This window comes from Phoca vitulina, unplaced genomic scaffold (genome assembly GCF_004348235.1).
Source record: "Phoca vitulina isolate PV1807 unplaced genomic scaffold, GSC_HSeal_1.0 scaffold22, whole genome shotgun sequence".
Classification (NCBI taxonomy): Eukaryota; Metazoa; Chordata; class Mammalia; order Carnivora; family Phocidae; genus Phoca; species Phoca vitulina.
Window position 1 is genome coordinate 16,966,785 of NW_022589725.1, and position 13,369 is coordinate 16,980,153.

Below are 13,369 nucleotides of genomic sequence, written 5' to 3' on the forward strand. Positions count from 1 at the left end.
TTTTTAAAGCCTCTTTGTACCCGGATCAGGCAGACCATTGGCGTCTTCTCTTATGTGAACGTATGCATGTCCTATTTGCTGACACCAAGCCAGTCTGAGTAGTTTTCCATCATTCGTCAAGTCCATATTAAAATTCTTATTTAGTACAATGACTCTTTGGAATAGGTATTATTTATTAATCCCATTTTACAGATGAGGAAACTGAAGCACAGGGAGGCCACGTGGACGCAGAATTCAAACCCAGGAAATCTAATTCTGAGAGCCCATTAAGAAACCTTCTGCTTCTTCGGTGACAGGGAAGGATTCACAGAGGAAGGTGTGACCTTTAACCTTTAACTCCAAGAGGACATGGGGGTTGGTCAAGAGGGGGCAGAAAGGTTTTCTCGGTGAAGGGACTAGCCTGGGCAATGACAAGGACTTTTCTGCTGAGAAGAAACTTCACCTAAAATTCACCATGTCCCTGCCTTGAAGCCTATACTCACATGGGTTCCTCCTGCAGGGGAGCATCGAACCCCATTTCTGTAGGGACACCTCTGCTCTCCTGGCCTCCACCCATGTGGACCTATGCTCTGCAGTGGGGCCTGCTGGGTCCCCTGTAGGGTCTAGGTTAGGTGAGGCACCCTTCTCAGCCTGAAAGACAGTTCAGGGGAGAGGCCCGGCTTCCACCCAACGCTTCCGCCCCTTGGACTGGGTCTCTAATCAGCTCCAGGAGGCCTTGGAGATGCTCACAGAGTTAAACAATGAAATGGTACCAGACCAATTGACCTCACCCCTTAAAAGAGCACAAATGAAAAACTGTACAAGGGACCAGAGCAGTGCTTGCAGAATCTCAAACAGCGAATAAGCAAATAATTTCCAAATAACTATGATTTTTAAAAGAAAAGAAAAAGTGACCCTCACACCTACTTGCTCCGGTTTTTTATTAAATCGAGGATGAGGCAGTGGGCACTAGCGAAGGCTGTTTTCTTAAAGGCCACTTCCGCTCAGTGGGCGGCGAAGGGATGGGCTGTGGCTGTTTGAGAGCCCCCTGCCCCGACCCCCTACTGTCTAGGGTTGGAGAGTGAGGCGCGGAGGTCTCAGAGGCGCGGTGGCCGGGTGGTGGGGTGGTGGCGGGTGGTAGTGGAGGCCCCGGTGTTGAAGAGAAAATGAGATTGGTGGTGGCCCCTTGGGACGAGCCCTCTGATCCCAACTGAGATCCAGTGTAGGGTCTGCGCGAGTGAAGGCAGCTCCAGGAGGAGAGAGGGGCGCCCCTTCCCTCTAAAAGCAGGGTTCTGAGCTCCGCGGGTAAACTGAGGCCCGCGTCCTGGCTCCGCGGGTTGTCTCGCAGGCAGCCTTGGCCCGAGTTACGCCCAGCACAGGGCGGGCAGGGCTGGGCTGGATGCTTTTCTTTTGGGGCTGAGTAGGGACGTCTGGCGCCCAGCTAGAGGAGTGGGTGTCGGGCCCAGGTGCGGAGCGCTGGGCCTGGGGCTCTGGAGGCGGGGGCCCGGCGGTCCTCGGCTCCGGCTGCCCCAGCTTCCCCGCCCCCGGCGGGCCGGGCGGGGGAGGAGCTCGGCGCGTCCCCGCCCCGAGGCGGAGCTGGGGGCCGGGCCCGGGCGGACCCGGCGGGGTGGGCCGGGGACGCGAGGCGGAGCGGGGCCCCACACAGGCCGCGGCGGCTGGCTCGGGCCCCTACGGTCCCGGCGGCGGCTGGAGGAGGAAGCCAGGCGGCTGGAGGAGGAGGGGAGGCGGAGGAGGCCGAGGCTGGAGCGCTGCTCGCCGCAGACTCACTTCCCCGGCTCAGCAGGGAAAGGTACCGCGCGCCCGCTCCCGGCCCCCGGCCCCTGGCCCCCCGGCCCCCCGGCCCCCAGTTCTCGCTCGCGCCGGCAGGAGCTGCGGCCGGCACGGGAGGGTGAGGGGCCCCGAGCGGCCCCGAGGGCTCCGGCGGCCCCGGGCTGCGGCGGCCAGCGCGGCGCTCGGGCGGGAGGGCTGGGGTGCGCTGTGCCGGGGAGGCTCGCGGACCGCAGTGGGCGCCGCGCCCCCCTCGCTCGCGTCCGGGGAAGCGGTGGTCCGGCCGGGTGGGGTGATCCCGGGGCGGGGGCTGCGCCGGCCAGGCCAGCGCACGGGAGTGCAGGGCAGGCGGGACCCCCGGAGCTGCGTGCGGCAGGGGAGCGCCCGGGGCGCCCGGCGGGCGCGCTCGGTGGGCACAGACAAAGCCGGGCGCCGACGCCCCGCGGCGACTCGGGCGGTCCAGGGGGTGGGCGCTGGGGAGAGAAGAGAAGGCGCCGGGGCGACGGCCGGGACACCGGGAGAGGCTGGGCAGCCCGCCCTCCTCCGGCTCTCCGGGTGGTCTCGAGGAGGGGGGGGGCGGCGGGCAGGGTGGGGAGCAGCTCTCTCAGAAGGGCCAACTGGGGAGCCAGGCTGGGAAACGGGTAGGGTGTACTGAGTGCTCACTTTGGGGGGAGGGGCTGAGAAAGAGGCCACTGCCTTGGGGTTGGGGGCTGGGGCTCTGGTAGGGCAGGTGAGGGGTGCGTGGACCCCCTCAGAGCTAGCCCTAGGAAGAGGCAGAGCCCCCGTGAGGTAAGTGCAGTGGCTGGCACGAACGCTCAGATGTACCCACAGGTTGTTTGCAGACCGGGCTGGTGGTGACACATCCCGTGCCAGTCCGTGGGGGGCAACTTGGTGTTTGGAGCCAGCAGCAGGCAAGCAGGTGCCGCAGGGGTTGTTGGAGTGGGCATGAATAGAGGGTTGGGTAGGTACGCATCTGAAAGTGTGTGCCGTGAATCTGGGGCTTCTGCCCCCCCTTCCTTCTTGTGAGGGGGAGGAAGCATCTCAGTTCCTGCCACAGGCCCAGGCCGCCACTTGGGCTCCAAGGTGGTTCGCTCCCTGTTCCACACTCTTGGATTACTTCCCCTCTCTGCAGTGTCAGAAGTGGCTTCTTTTCTCCTGGATCATTCACAACAGGATAAGAACACACCTTGATGCCCTCCTTCCCTTACTCATAGCCCCCTTTTTTGCCTTCATTCTTCATTTTCCCTCACCTACAGACCTACTTCTCCAGTTCTCTGCACAGCACAACTTCTCCAAAGAGCTGTCTGCACCTGCTTCTCTGGAGCGCATTCCTTCGCTTCAGTCCTAGCACTTCACTGAAACTGCCCCAGTCAAGGTCTCCAGTGATTTCCACGCTCCCACAAGCAGGTCTTCCTTGACCCCCTTGGTCTTATTGATCTTCTCTCCTTTAGAATCAATATCCTCTCTTGACTTCTGGTTTTCCTCCTCCTTCCCTGGCTAGCCCTTCCTTAGTCGTCTTTGGGGACAACTCCTTCACTCAACTCTAAATGTTGGAGGATCCCAGGGCTTTGTCCTCAGTCCCTCCTCTGTCCTGACTCCCGCTATTTACCTATCCTCCCAGCTCTCATTCTTATGATTTATAAAATCAAGCATTCATTTACAAACACACTGATCTTAAATGTACATTGTTTTCCTTCTCATGATCTTAAGTAGCAAATTTTGTCACCAGCCCCAGCTTCTCTATCTAGCCACCCATCTGATGGTTTAGGGTGTCCTGGATGTCTCGTAGATATGAAAACTTCATATGGATGACACAGAACCCTGACAGCACTCCCCAGATGTGACCCTCTGCGGGCCTTCCCATCTCTCTAAACAGCCCATAACCCACCCACCTGTAAAGACAGCTGGTGGCACCAACTCCTCCCTTTGCCTCCGTCCCCACATCTAGTCCAACAGCACGTCCGTTTGGCTTTGTCTGCAAGATCTATCTCAGGCCTGTTTTTCATGCTCAGACTCACTGCTATGGCCCCAGGCTACTGACCCAGGCCAAGCCACCTTTTATGTCTTGCCCAAAAGCTGTAGTAGCTGCTCTCTGCTTTCTCCAAATTCCCATTTGCCCACCTCTAATCTATTGTAACAGAGCAGCAAGAATGATTTAGAAAAATAGTGATTAGATAATCACATTCCTCTAAAACCCTTGATAGCTCCCTGTTGCAGTTGGAATAAAATTTCAAAGCGTACTGATTAGACCCTCCATGATCTGGCCACCATTGACCTCCTCCAGCCTTATCCTGACCACTGTCCCCTTTGCATTCTTCCTGATAGCCATGTCTGAATCACTTCTGCCCTCTGAACACCAGAAGCTTGTTCCTGCCCTGGGCCTTTGCTTGTGCCATTTTCTCTGCCTGCAATGTTCTTCTAGGGTTTTCTACTGGGTTGGTTCTACTCCTTCTTATTTTTTAGGTCTCAACTTTAATGTGCCTTCCCAGTCTTGGTAGAGGCCCCCTCCCTACTCCCCTGTAATTCATCATAGCACCTGGTTTCCTTTTTTCATTATATTTATCGCAGTCCATAACCGTTTGTTGCAGTTGTCTGTTTACTTTGTCCAGCTTCTCAAGGGCTGGACCTTGACTGAATGGCCCAGTGCTGTGTCTGGGGCATCTAGCATAGTTCCTGGCATGTAGCTGACTCTTGGGAAGTCTTGAGCCAGGTGGGAAGGTCAGGGCTGGGTTAGGCAGAAAGACGTGGGTATTGCAGTCATTGCAAGAGCCCCCCTTTAAACCTTACGCGACCCTGAGGATTTTTATTTTCTGTCCACTAAAGAAGTTGTGCAAATTGCTGTAAAATCGGGATATGAAATGGAAGTGGGGAAGGTACAGGCAGCTCAAAAGCGGACCTGTATGCCTAGAGGGGGATCAGCTAGGTTTGAGGGATGTGGAGTTGGTGTGGGTTGTGGTGGGTTGGGCATCAATGATTTCCTTTGCTCTCTTTGGTGGAAATCCAGGCTGGATCAGCAGAGGGCTGTGTGTGTGTGTGTGTGTGTGTGTGTGTGTGTGTGTGTGTGTGTTATCTAACTGAGGAGATGGGGGCAGTCTGGGCAGCCAGAGATTTATTTCAGGCCTATACCTTGGGTGCCTGCTGGCTGCCCAGCCCTGGGGGCAGGGAGTTGAAGGGGAGGAAGAAGCTGGGGCTGGGGGTTTTTCTATAGACCCTTGTCTCTCCACCCACAGCTCTCCTCTTTGCACAAAGGAGCCAGCTGAGAATTAAATTGTGTGGCTGGTGCTCTCAGAGTTGAGAGCTGAGAGTCAGGGGACCTCAGCTCTGGGAGGGTCCTGGATAGAGGGACTGGTGATGGACCAAGGGGACACTGTGAGGGGAGTGCTGACATGCCTAGGAAAGGCTTGGAGCAAGGGGAGTATCCTGGGTGGGAGAAATCAAGCAGAGCACAAGAGGCTGGGCCAGGGCCCTGGTATACTCACTGGGTGCCATGCAGTCGTCTAAAGACTTTGAAAATATTAACCCCTTTCATCCTCTTAACAGCTCTATAAGGTAGGTCTTATTCCCATTTTACAGATGGGAAGACCGAGGCACAGTCATATAACTCAGTAGGGACAGAGTGAGGATTTGAACCCAGGGAACCTGGCTCCAGGAACTGTGCCTTAAACCACTCCACTCTGCCACTTCTCCCATGCCGCTCAGATCCGCACCAGCTGAAGCCTTCTTAACAAACAAGGGCTTTTTCCGGACTCCCAGAGGTGCCTGGCCTTGGGGGCTGGGGAGGTAGGAAAGAAGTCATACCTTCTAAGGTAGAAGGGGTCCTCACTCAGAGTGGGCAGCTGAGGTTCTCTGCTTCATGCCCCATTTTTTCCAGGAGGGGCTCCAGGCCCAGGTCAAGTAGTTGGGTGTCATGCAGACTGTGATTTTGGGGTGCTGGGGAGGTCAAGTGCAAAAACAGCTCCCTGCTTGGGATGCCATTAGAATGTCAACTCTCTGGGTTTAGCATTGCCCATTGCCCTCTTCATCTGCCTCTGGAGAGCTCAAGAGGTCAGGTAGGGGAATCTGCAGATAACCTGCTTCGAATTACTTTTAGAATGTTGTGAGGTGGAGCTTCAGACTTGGCCTTGGGGAGTGTGGATGGAGGTTTGAGCAGAGCTGGGGGCACAGAGAAATGAGACCTGAATAGAGCTTAATCCACATCACTACTGGTCCTGTCCTTACCTCTTTTTGTCTGTCTGTCTGTCTGTCTGTTAAATGGGACTGGAGAGACTTTTTCCTTGCCCCCCAGAGGTTGTGGAAGCTGGGAACTCCTAGAGGTTACATGCTTGAGTGCCTTCTTGCAGACCCAGCATGAAGGAGGGAGGATTTCCCACGAGGTGCCAGCCTCGAGGAACTGGGCCAGGAAGGAGGGAGGCGGGTGGAGGGTGTGGCAGCCCTGTCCTTCGAGGCTTTCCTGTTTGGTCATGAGGATGCCGCTGGGCAGGTGACTTGGCTTCCCCGGGGCCTGGCCGGCTAGCTGAACAAGGGTTGCTGCTTATATAGGGATGGAGTCTCTGCTTCAAATTCTGAGCCCCACAGACGAAGAGATCTGCTCTTCTATCTCGGCAGATCCTGCCAGTCCCCCCCGGAAAAGAGGGAGGAAGAGTTGGTGGCATTCTTTTCATTTTGGGAAACTGAGGCACAGCGTAAGCACATTGCCGCCAGAAGCTCACCAGGCCCATGGTTCTTGGGAGTGCCCCTTCTCTGGCAGGGAGACTTGTCCGTACCGAGTCCCTGCCTGCTGAGTTGAGGTGAAGACGGTGGCAGAGCCCGAGGCTGGCAGGCTGGAGCCAAGGGTGGACTTGCCCCTCAGCTGGACCTTGTTACCTGTGGTCAGCACCTGTGCCCCAGTCTGGTGCTCAGAGCCACTGGGAAGACAAGATAAGATCTCCACTCTGCAGGAAATGAGTGAGCCATGCCAGATGTGATATAAGGGGGTATAGTTCCACCAGCTTCCTGGTGGAGGTGATGCTTTAGAGGGTCCTGAAATCCTGGGCAGCGTTAGCCAACAGAGGGGGAGATGGCATTCCCAAGGTGGAGGGGGAACCCAAGCTTGGAGAACTGGTCAGGGAAGGCCTTAAGTGCCAAGCTGCTGAGTCTAGACTTGATTCCCTAGGCCCTGGGGAGCCATCAAAAGTTATAGGCCTCGGGTGCAATGACTTGATTAGACCAGTGGTCTATAAAAGTGCTTCTCAAACTCTAACACATGGATCACATGGGCATCCTGTTAAAATGTAGGCTCTAATTCAGTGGGTCTAGGCCAGGGCCTGAACCTCTGCATCTCTCACACGCTCCCGGATGGTGGAAACCTGCTGGTCCGTGGCCATTTTTGTGTAGGGAGGGTTGAGACTGGGGACTCAGGGCCCAGGCAGGCAGGTACAGGGCCAGGTGCAGGTCAGGCGGGACCTAGAACAGGTAGAGGGGACCATCCTGGGTCCTGTGGGCTCTGTGGTAGGAGGCGTAGGAGCTGCGTGTGTGGGGTCCTGGGGGAGGGGAGTATGTAAGGGTGTGGGATGCAGGGGCCACTGTGCTGGGAGGTGGGGCTGGGTGGAGGGCCTCTGGGAGTTTGGGTCTTAGACCGGTAACATAGGCCTGATTTTTCCAGTACCTGACTGTGAGGAACTCTCAAGACCACGAGAGGGTGTCTTAGGTGATGGCTCCAAGGCAGGGTGACACTCGGCGAGCGTATAGGGCACCTTATCTTTGCCGACAGCTGAGCCCGGCCCTGTGGGTAGCCAATCAGGGGTGAGCACTCTTCCTCCAGCCAGGGTGGGGCCAAGAAGATTGGGGAAACAGCTGACTTCAGCCCCAGACATGCCATCCTCTTCTGAAAGTCCCCAGAGTCACCCCAGCCGTGGAGCTGTCACCCCCAGGATGTGCAGCGTCCCTCACTCTGGCCTGTGTGAGTCCTTGCAGCTGGTACTGATGGTTACCTGAGCCGCCGTTGGGGTCTTATCCCACCTGGCCACCTCCCCGCGTATCTGGGTGCTTCTCTCTGCTCTGCCCCTGACTGGGCCGCGACAGGCAAGTGTCTGCTCCCCTCTGAGGCCCTAGTTTCCTGTAAATTGAAGGACCCCGTGCCCTCCCTGGGGAGTTGGGGTTGGAGGGGTGGCGGGTTACAGGGTTTCCTGGGTGGGGCCCGGCATCTCAGAATGGCAGCTTCATATGTTTAAATTTTGGTTTAATATTAAAATTCAAGGCTAATGATGGAGTAGACACAAGCAGTTTGCCCAAAAGCACTGTCCAGCTTGCTTTGGGGATTTCCCAGGCCCCTTACTGTCTGGGCCCTACATGGCCTGGTGGGGTGGGAAGAGGGTGGTATCTGAGGGCCCCAGTCAGATGAGATCCCTTCCAGATGCTGGCAGGAGGGGAAGCAGTCAGTTCACCCAGAGGAAGGTAGAAAGGACAGACCCTGAGGGCAGTGCCAAGAGGGGCTCTCAGGCTGAGTTCCCCAAATGTCCCCTATATGTCCTAAAAGGATATCCCCCTGTGATCCCTGCCTGTCTGCCCTGTGCTGTGCCAGGCTGTTCTGAAGAGGTGGGAAGGGGCAGCATTTCTCAGACTGTTCTGAGAAACCCCAGGGGTTCCAGGGCAGATAAGGGTAGAAACTGGCAAATTCATTCCACCAGCCTGTGGGAGATTCAGAATGCATTTAAGAGAATTAAAGGTTCTGATAAGTCCTGCAGAAAAAAAGAAAGCTTTTAGTGTTTCCTAAACTGATTTGACCATGAAAGTCTTTTTTGGGGAAGACTGCCTAATAATATGTCCCACTGACCAGGAAAACACCCGGTGGGAGGGGCTGTTGTGGAAAGATGCTCCTCTGCAAGAGACCACAAGCCCGGGTGATGGGTGGGCCTGGAAGCACCAGGTAGGGAAAGAAGGATAGACGGGTAGTTTCCTGGAGGAGGTAGGCTTGGTGGGGTGGGTACTATTTGGACCGTCAGTGGAAGAAAAGGGCACTGCAGAAGGAGGGTTGGTCTGAAAGGGATCTGGGCCCAGAGCCAGCCCTGGCTTCTTGTGGCAACAGCTCTGTTCCGCTGCACCAGGTGGTTGAGGAAGGGACCTGGGAGGAGCCTTGTGGTAGCCAGGCCTGGGTCTTTGTGATCCTGGGACGGCCTCCCCCGACCCCTCCCCCACCATCTCCTTGCTCTCCAAGGTCTCCCAGCGTTTCATCTCCCGAGAGTGGGGTTGTGATCTCGGCAAGAAGTTAAACTGCTCTGTGCCTCAGTTTCTTCATTTGGACTGTGGGGATGATATGACCTCCCTTGTAGGGCCATTGTGACACTCAAATACTGGTTGGCTGCTCTTTGTGTGATTGACATGGCTGTAGGCAGTGTCTCTGGCGGGGAGGGGGGGACCCAGGGAAGGGGACAGTTGTCAGGGACATGAAGAGGTACAAAGGCCAGCAGAGAGCATGGTGAGGCTTAAGGTGGGGTCCTGTCTGGGGATCTCATCTGACTGGGGCCCTCAGATACCACCCTCCTCCCACCCCTCCAGGCCATGTAGGGCCCAGACAGCAAGGGGCCTGGGAAATCCCCAAAGCAAGCTGGACAGTGCTTTTGGGCAAACTGCTTATGTCTACTCCATCATTAGACCCGAGGAGTAATCTTCTGTAGAGGGGAAGAAAGAGGGACGGCGAGGGTAGCCCGGACCTGCTGCTTAGAGGAGTGGCCGGCGGGGGCGGGGGGGAGATTTTGACAGAATGAGATGTCACAGGCTTAGTCTGGGTGTGGGAGTCAGAAGGTCCAGTGGGTGCACTTAGGAGACGGGGTGCCAAGGGCAGGGGGAAGGTGGCAGGGGCCTGCCTTGGGGAGCCATCAAAGGTCTTTGAGCAGGGTAGTGGTTTGATCAGAACGATGCTTTAGTGTGAAATGTGGCACGGGTGGGCAGAGACGGTGGGGTGGCGGTGCAGGACACCCCCCCTTAAAATACACACATTGGGCTTCCTCCAGAATAGCTGTGCCCTTTCCCGGCTCAAAGCACGGGGAGGGGGCAGGTTGCTTATATGACCCTTCTGCTCAGATTCTCAGAGCTCTGAGTCCATTTTCCCAAAAGGTTAAGAATCTCCCCCTGTCACCTTCCAGGAAGGGGTGTTGCCAGTGCGGGAGGGGGAGGGGGAGAGTCCCAGGGCCCTGCTCCCTGCCTCTCCCTTTCTGCTCCCCCGTGGCTAGGGGGAACCTTCAGGGAGGCTACCCTGCTTCGCCCCTTGCCACACCTCATTTCCTCTGAGGTGTGAGGGCTCTTTGTTTGGCAGCTCAGGTGGAGGAGACGGGGTGTGGCCGCTCCAGCAGTGACCCAGGAGAAGTTGCTGTCATGGCGCACGCAGTGACGAAGGCACTCAGGGTGGCCCCTGGCAGAGGATGCTCCCGAGCGTCCTCACCCAGCCCAGTGCCAGGCTCCTGTCCTCCTTTGCCCCGGCTCCTTCCTCTTTCTTGCTCTCTCTACATCAGAGGCTGAGAGGACGGAGGATGAAGAAAAGCATTTCGGTTCAGCCACAGCAGGGCAGCTTGGCTCTGGGGGAGGGGGGGAGTGGAGTACCCCTGCCCCCTCACTCCAGATTCCTTTATCCTCTAGTTGCTTCTTGGGGGAGGATGTTAAGGAAGGTGTGATTTAAGAAGCACTGGGAAATGATTTGTAATTTATTAGAAAACAGAAGAAAGAACCTAGCTACCCTCTGCCAACTTTGTGCCAGGCCCTGGCAGACCCATAGTTCCTGTCCTCTCCACACGGCCCCACCCGGCATGAGCTGTTACCCCATTTCACAGATGGAGAAACCGGTAGTGCCAGCAAATGGCATGACTGGGTCTCAAAGCCAGGTTCTCGGACATCTGGTCTGATGCCTTTTCTTTCCCTCACGGCCCCCACAGAGCCTGTCCCCAAACCTGCAACCATGCCTCCCTACCCACAACCAGACCTCCTGCCCAAGCCAGCCCAGCCCAGCCCCCCAAACTCCAGACCCCAGGGAGGAGGGGCTGTTGGGTCCTTCTTTCAGACTGGCCAAAAACGAGACCTCGAGTCAGCTAGATTTTAAGATGACTCAAGCGGGAGACACTCAGGATCACCAATGTGCAGACATCCTTAGGAAAGATTTTTAAATGAGGCTTTTAAATGTTAAACACAGAGATCCCTTTTATTCCTTTTTTTATTTTAGAAATTTAAAAAATCATACACAATTAATGGTATGATTAACTTTTGAGTAAATCTGAAAAGGTAACTCTAGAAAAGACAATGAAACTGACTCATTCCTTGGTTTTACAAAAGAGTAGAACCTGAGCGTTAAGATCCTACTAAGTGAATTCTGGAGCGCATTATGCCAGATGGGGGGGTTGTGGAAGCTCTCTGAACCTCAGTTTTCCCCTTCTGTGGAATGGGGATATCGATGCGAGCATCAGCTGATATATTTCATGGGAAATGCTCAGCACTGTGCTCTGTCCCTCACATGTGCTCAGCAAAAGTAGTCACAACGATGATGACAGAATTTATAAGAACAGATGTTTCTTGATTTCAAAAGCTGGTGAGTTATTAAGCTGGTGAGTCTTTGAACTCAACAAAAGGACTTGAAGAATATGTTTATTGTCCAAGCTCAGCGTCTTAACTCTGTAGGTGTTTTATGGATTAAATCATGGGCTCAGGGCCCACATGTGCGTTTTGAGATGAACACCATTGGCTTTCCAGACCTGGTTCCGGCACTGGTGGGGGCGGGGGTGGGGGGTTTCTGCTTCAGGGTTGGACTTTATGGAGAGCCCTTTATTGGGTGATCCTGTGTTAGGACTCGTTAGGAGAGCACAGTTAAACCGCTCTGAAGTTACCAGGAGGGGGAATGTCTTGGGCCGGTGAGAAAGGAGGAGGGGACTGTGTAGAGGGAAGTATGAGTGAGTTGCTCTTAGAAAAGCAATTAGACCCCCGTTTCTGTCCCTGTTTATAGAGGACAAAACCAAGGGCAAAGGGCTGTGGCCCGGCGCAGCGTCGTGCCTGGCAAGCCTTAAGCCAGCCCTCATGGGGTAGGGAGGCTAGGGTGGCATACAGCGCGCCCCACCAGCTCCTTGGCTGGGAGGCAGGTGGCCTCCCAGTGGCAGCCCCAGGTTTTGGCAGTGCAGCTGGGCTGAGCCGCCAGGCCCGGGGATGCCTCCTGCCAGCCCCGAGTGCCTGGCACAATGTGTTCAGTGTCAGTCTGTGGGGAGGGGAAGACAGGAGAAGTGCCAAGCTGAGGGCAGTCCTCAGGCCTGCTGCCTGGGGAGGCTGAGTGGGAGCCTGAGAACCCAGCGAGCATTGGGCAGAAAGAGATGAGCTCAGTGCTGTCAAGCCTTGCTCTGCTCCTCACTCTATCCGGGTGGCCTCCCTCCCATCTGTGAACCTTTCTGAGCCTGTTTTGTCATCTGTAAAATGGGCAGCAGGGTGTCGTATTAAAAAATTCAGTGAATGCCAAGTCCCCAGCATGGGCTCCCTAAATACAAGTTTGCTATGGAGTGTATCTGGTGGCTGGGTGTTTTGAGGATGTTTTCCTTTTTTTTTTCATTTTGGGATCCTGCATGCCACCTTTGCCCTGTGATAAACTCTGGTGAGTGGGGGCCATAGGAGAGGGAGCTTTGCCGGAGGGGGGACAGAGTCGTGCCAAGCATTTCAGGTCCCCACACACACTGCCCGGACCCCGCCGGCCGCCGTGGGCAGCCCGGCTCTGCCGTCGGGGCTGCGGCACCTCTTTGTGGGCAGGGTGTCCCCGGCGAGGCAGAGCGGGGACCCCGTGGCTCCGGAGAGAGGATGGGCTTGCAGGAGACCTCCCTCCTCCCGGGGCTTGGAGCCCAAGCACAGACGGGCTTTGTGCAGTCACGAGGGGCTGGCTCAGGGTGGGGGGGGGGGAACGGTGCCCGGGCTGAGTTTGTCTCCCAGCCTCGGTTCTTGTCAGTGGTTTTGAAAGAGTCGATGGAAAGTGCTGACAGGGCTGTCCTCCTTCACCCCAGAACTGAGGCTGCTGTGGCTCCTGGCAGGGAGAGGGGAGAACCCGCGGGGAAGCCACCTCCTCGTCCGCCGCCCCCCGTCCCAGGCTTTGAGGGCCCCATCCGCGGAATGGGTGGATCTCCGGGTGTGGGCGGCTCACCCCCATCAGGGGCTGTGGGGAGCTGGGATAGCCCCCTTCCCTGGGGAGGTGGGGGGGGCTGGGGTGGCCCTCCTGCCAAATTCTTTGGTCTCAGTTTCTCATCCTCCCTCCCCACAGGCTTGTCGTGAAGGGGAGAGGAGACAGCCAGTTCACACAGAACTTGTCAGGGTTGATGGCGTCATGACTGGTCACCCAAGTCATCCTGACCCTGCCCTCGCCCTCACCCCCACATCCTGTCAGTCAGCCAGTCCCCAGGAGGTCACGGCAGCACTCTCATCCTCTGCGCCCCTCCTGCCGGTCACTTCCTCTGCGCCAGTGTCCCCTTATCAGCCAGACTTCCCTGACCTCCCCACACAGAGCGGCCGCCTCTCCCCTCACCCTGATTTCGTGTGGTGGCACTTGTCACTCCTGACCTGTTAGAGCCTCTGGGGGGTTGGTGATGGAGGCTTCCGGCTGTTGCCGTATCCCGAG

General features: G+C 56.5%; 1 protein-coding gene across 4 annotated transcripts in view; it reads left to right on the forward strand.

Annotated features, from left to right (window-relative positions):
* The first annotated feature begins 1,619 nt into the window (after window positions 1-1,619).
* SMOX (spermine oxidase) overlaps window positions 1,620-13,369 on the forward strand; it is a 48,084-nt gene continuing 36,334 nt past the window's right edge. For all 4 annotated transcript variants that reach the window (XM_032419348.1, XM_032419346.1, XM_032419345.1 and 1 more), the window contains exon 1: window positions 1,620-1,789. The gene's annotated coding sequence lies outside the window, so the exon portion shown is untranslated. The remainder of the gene's footprint in view (window positions 1,790-13,369) is intronic.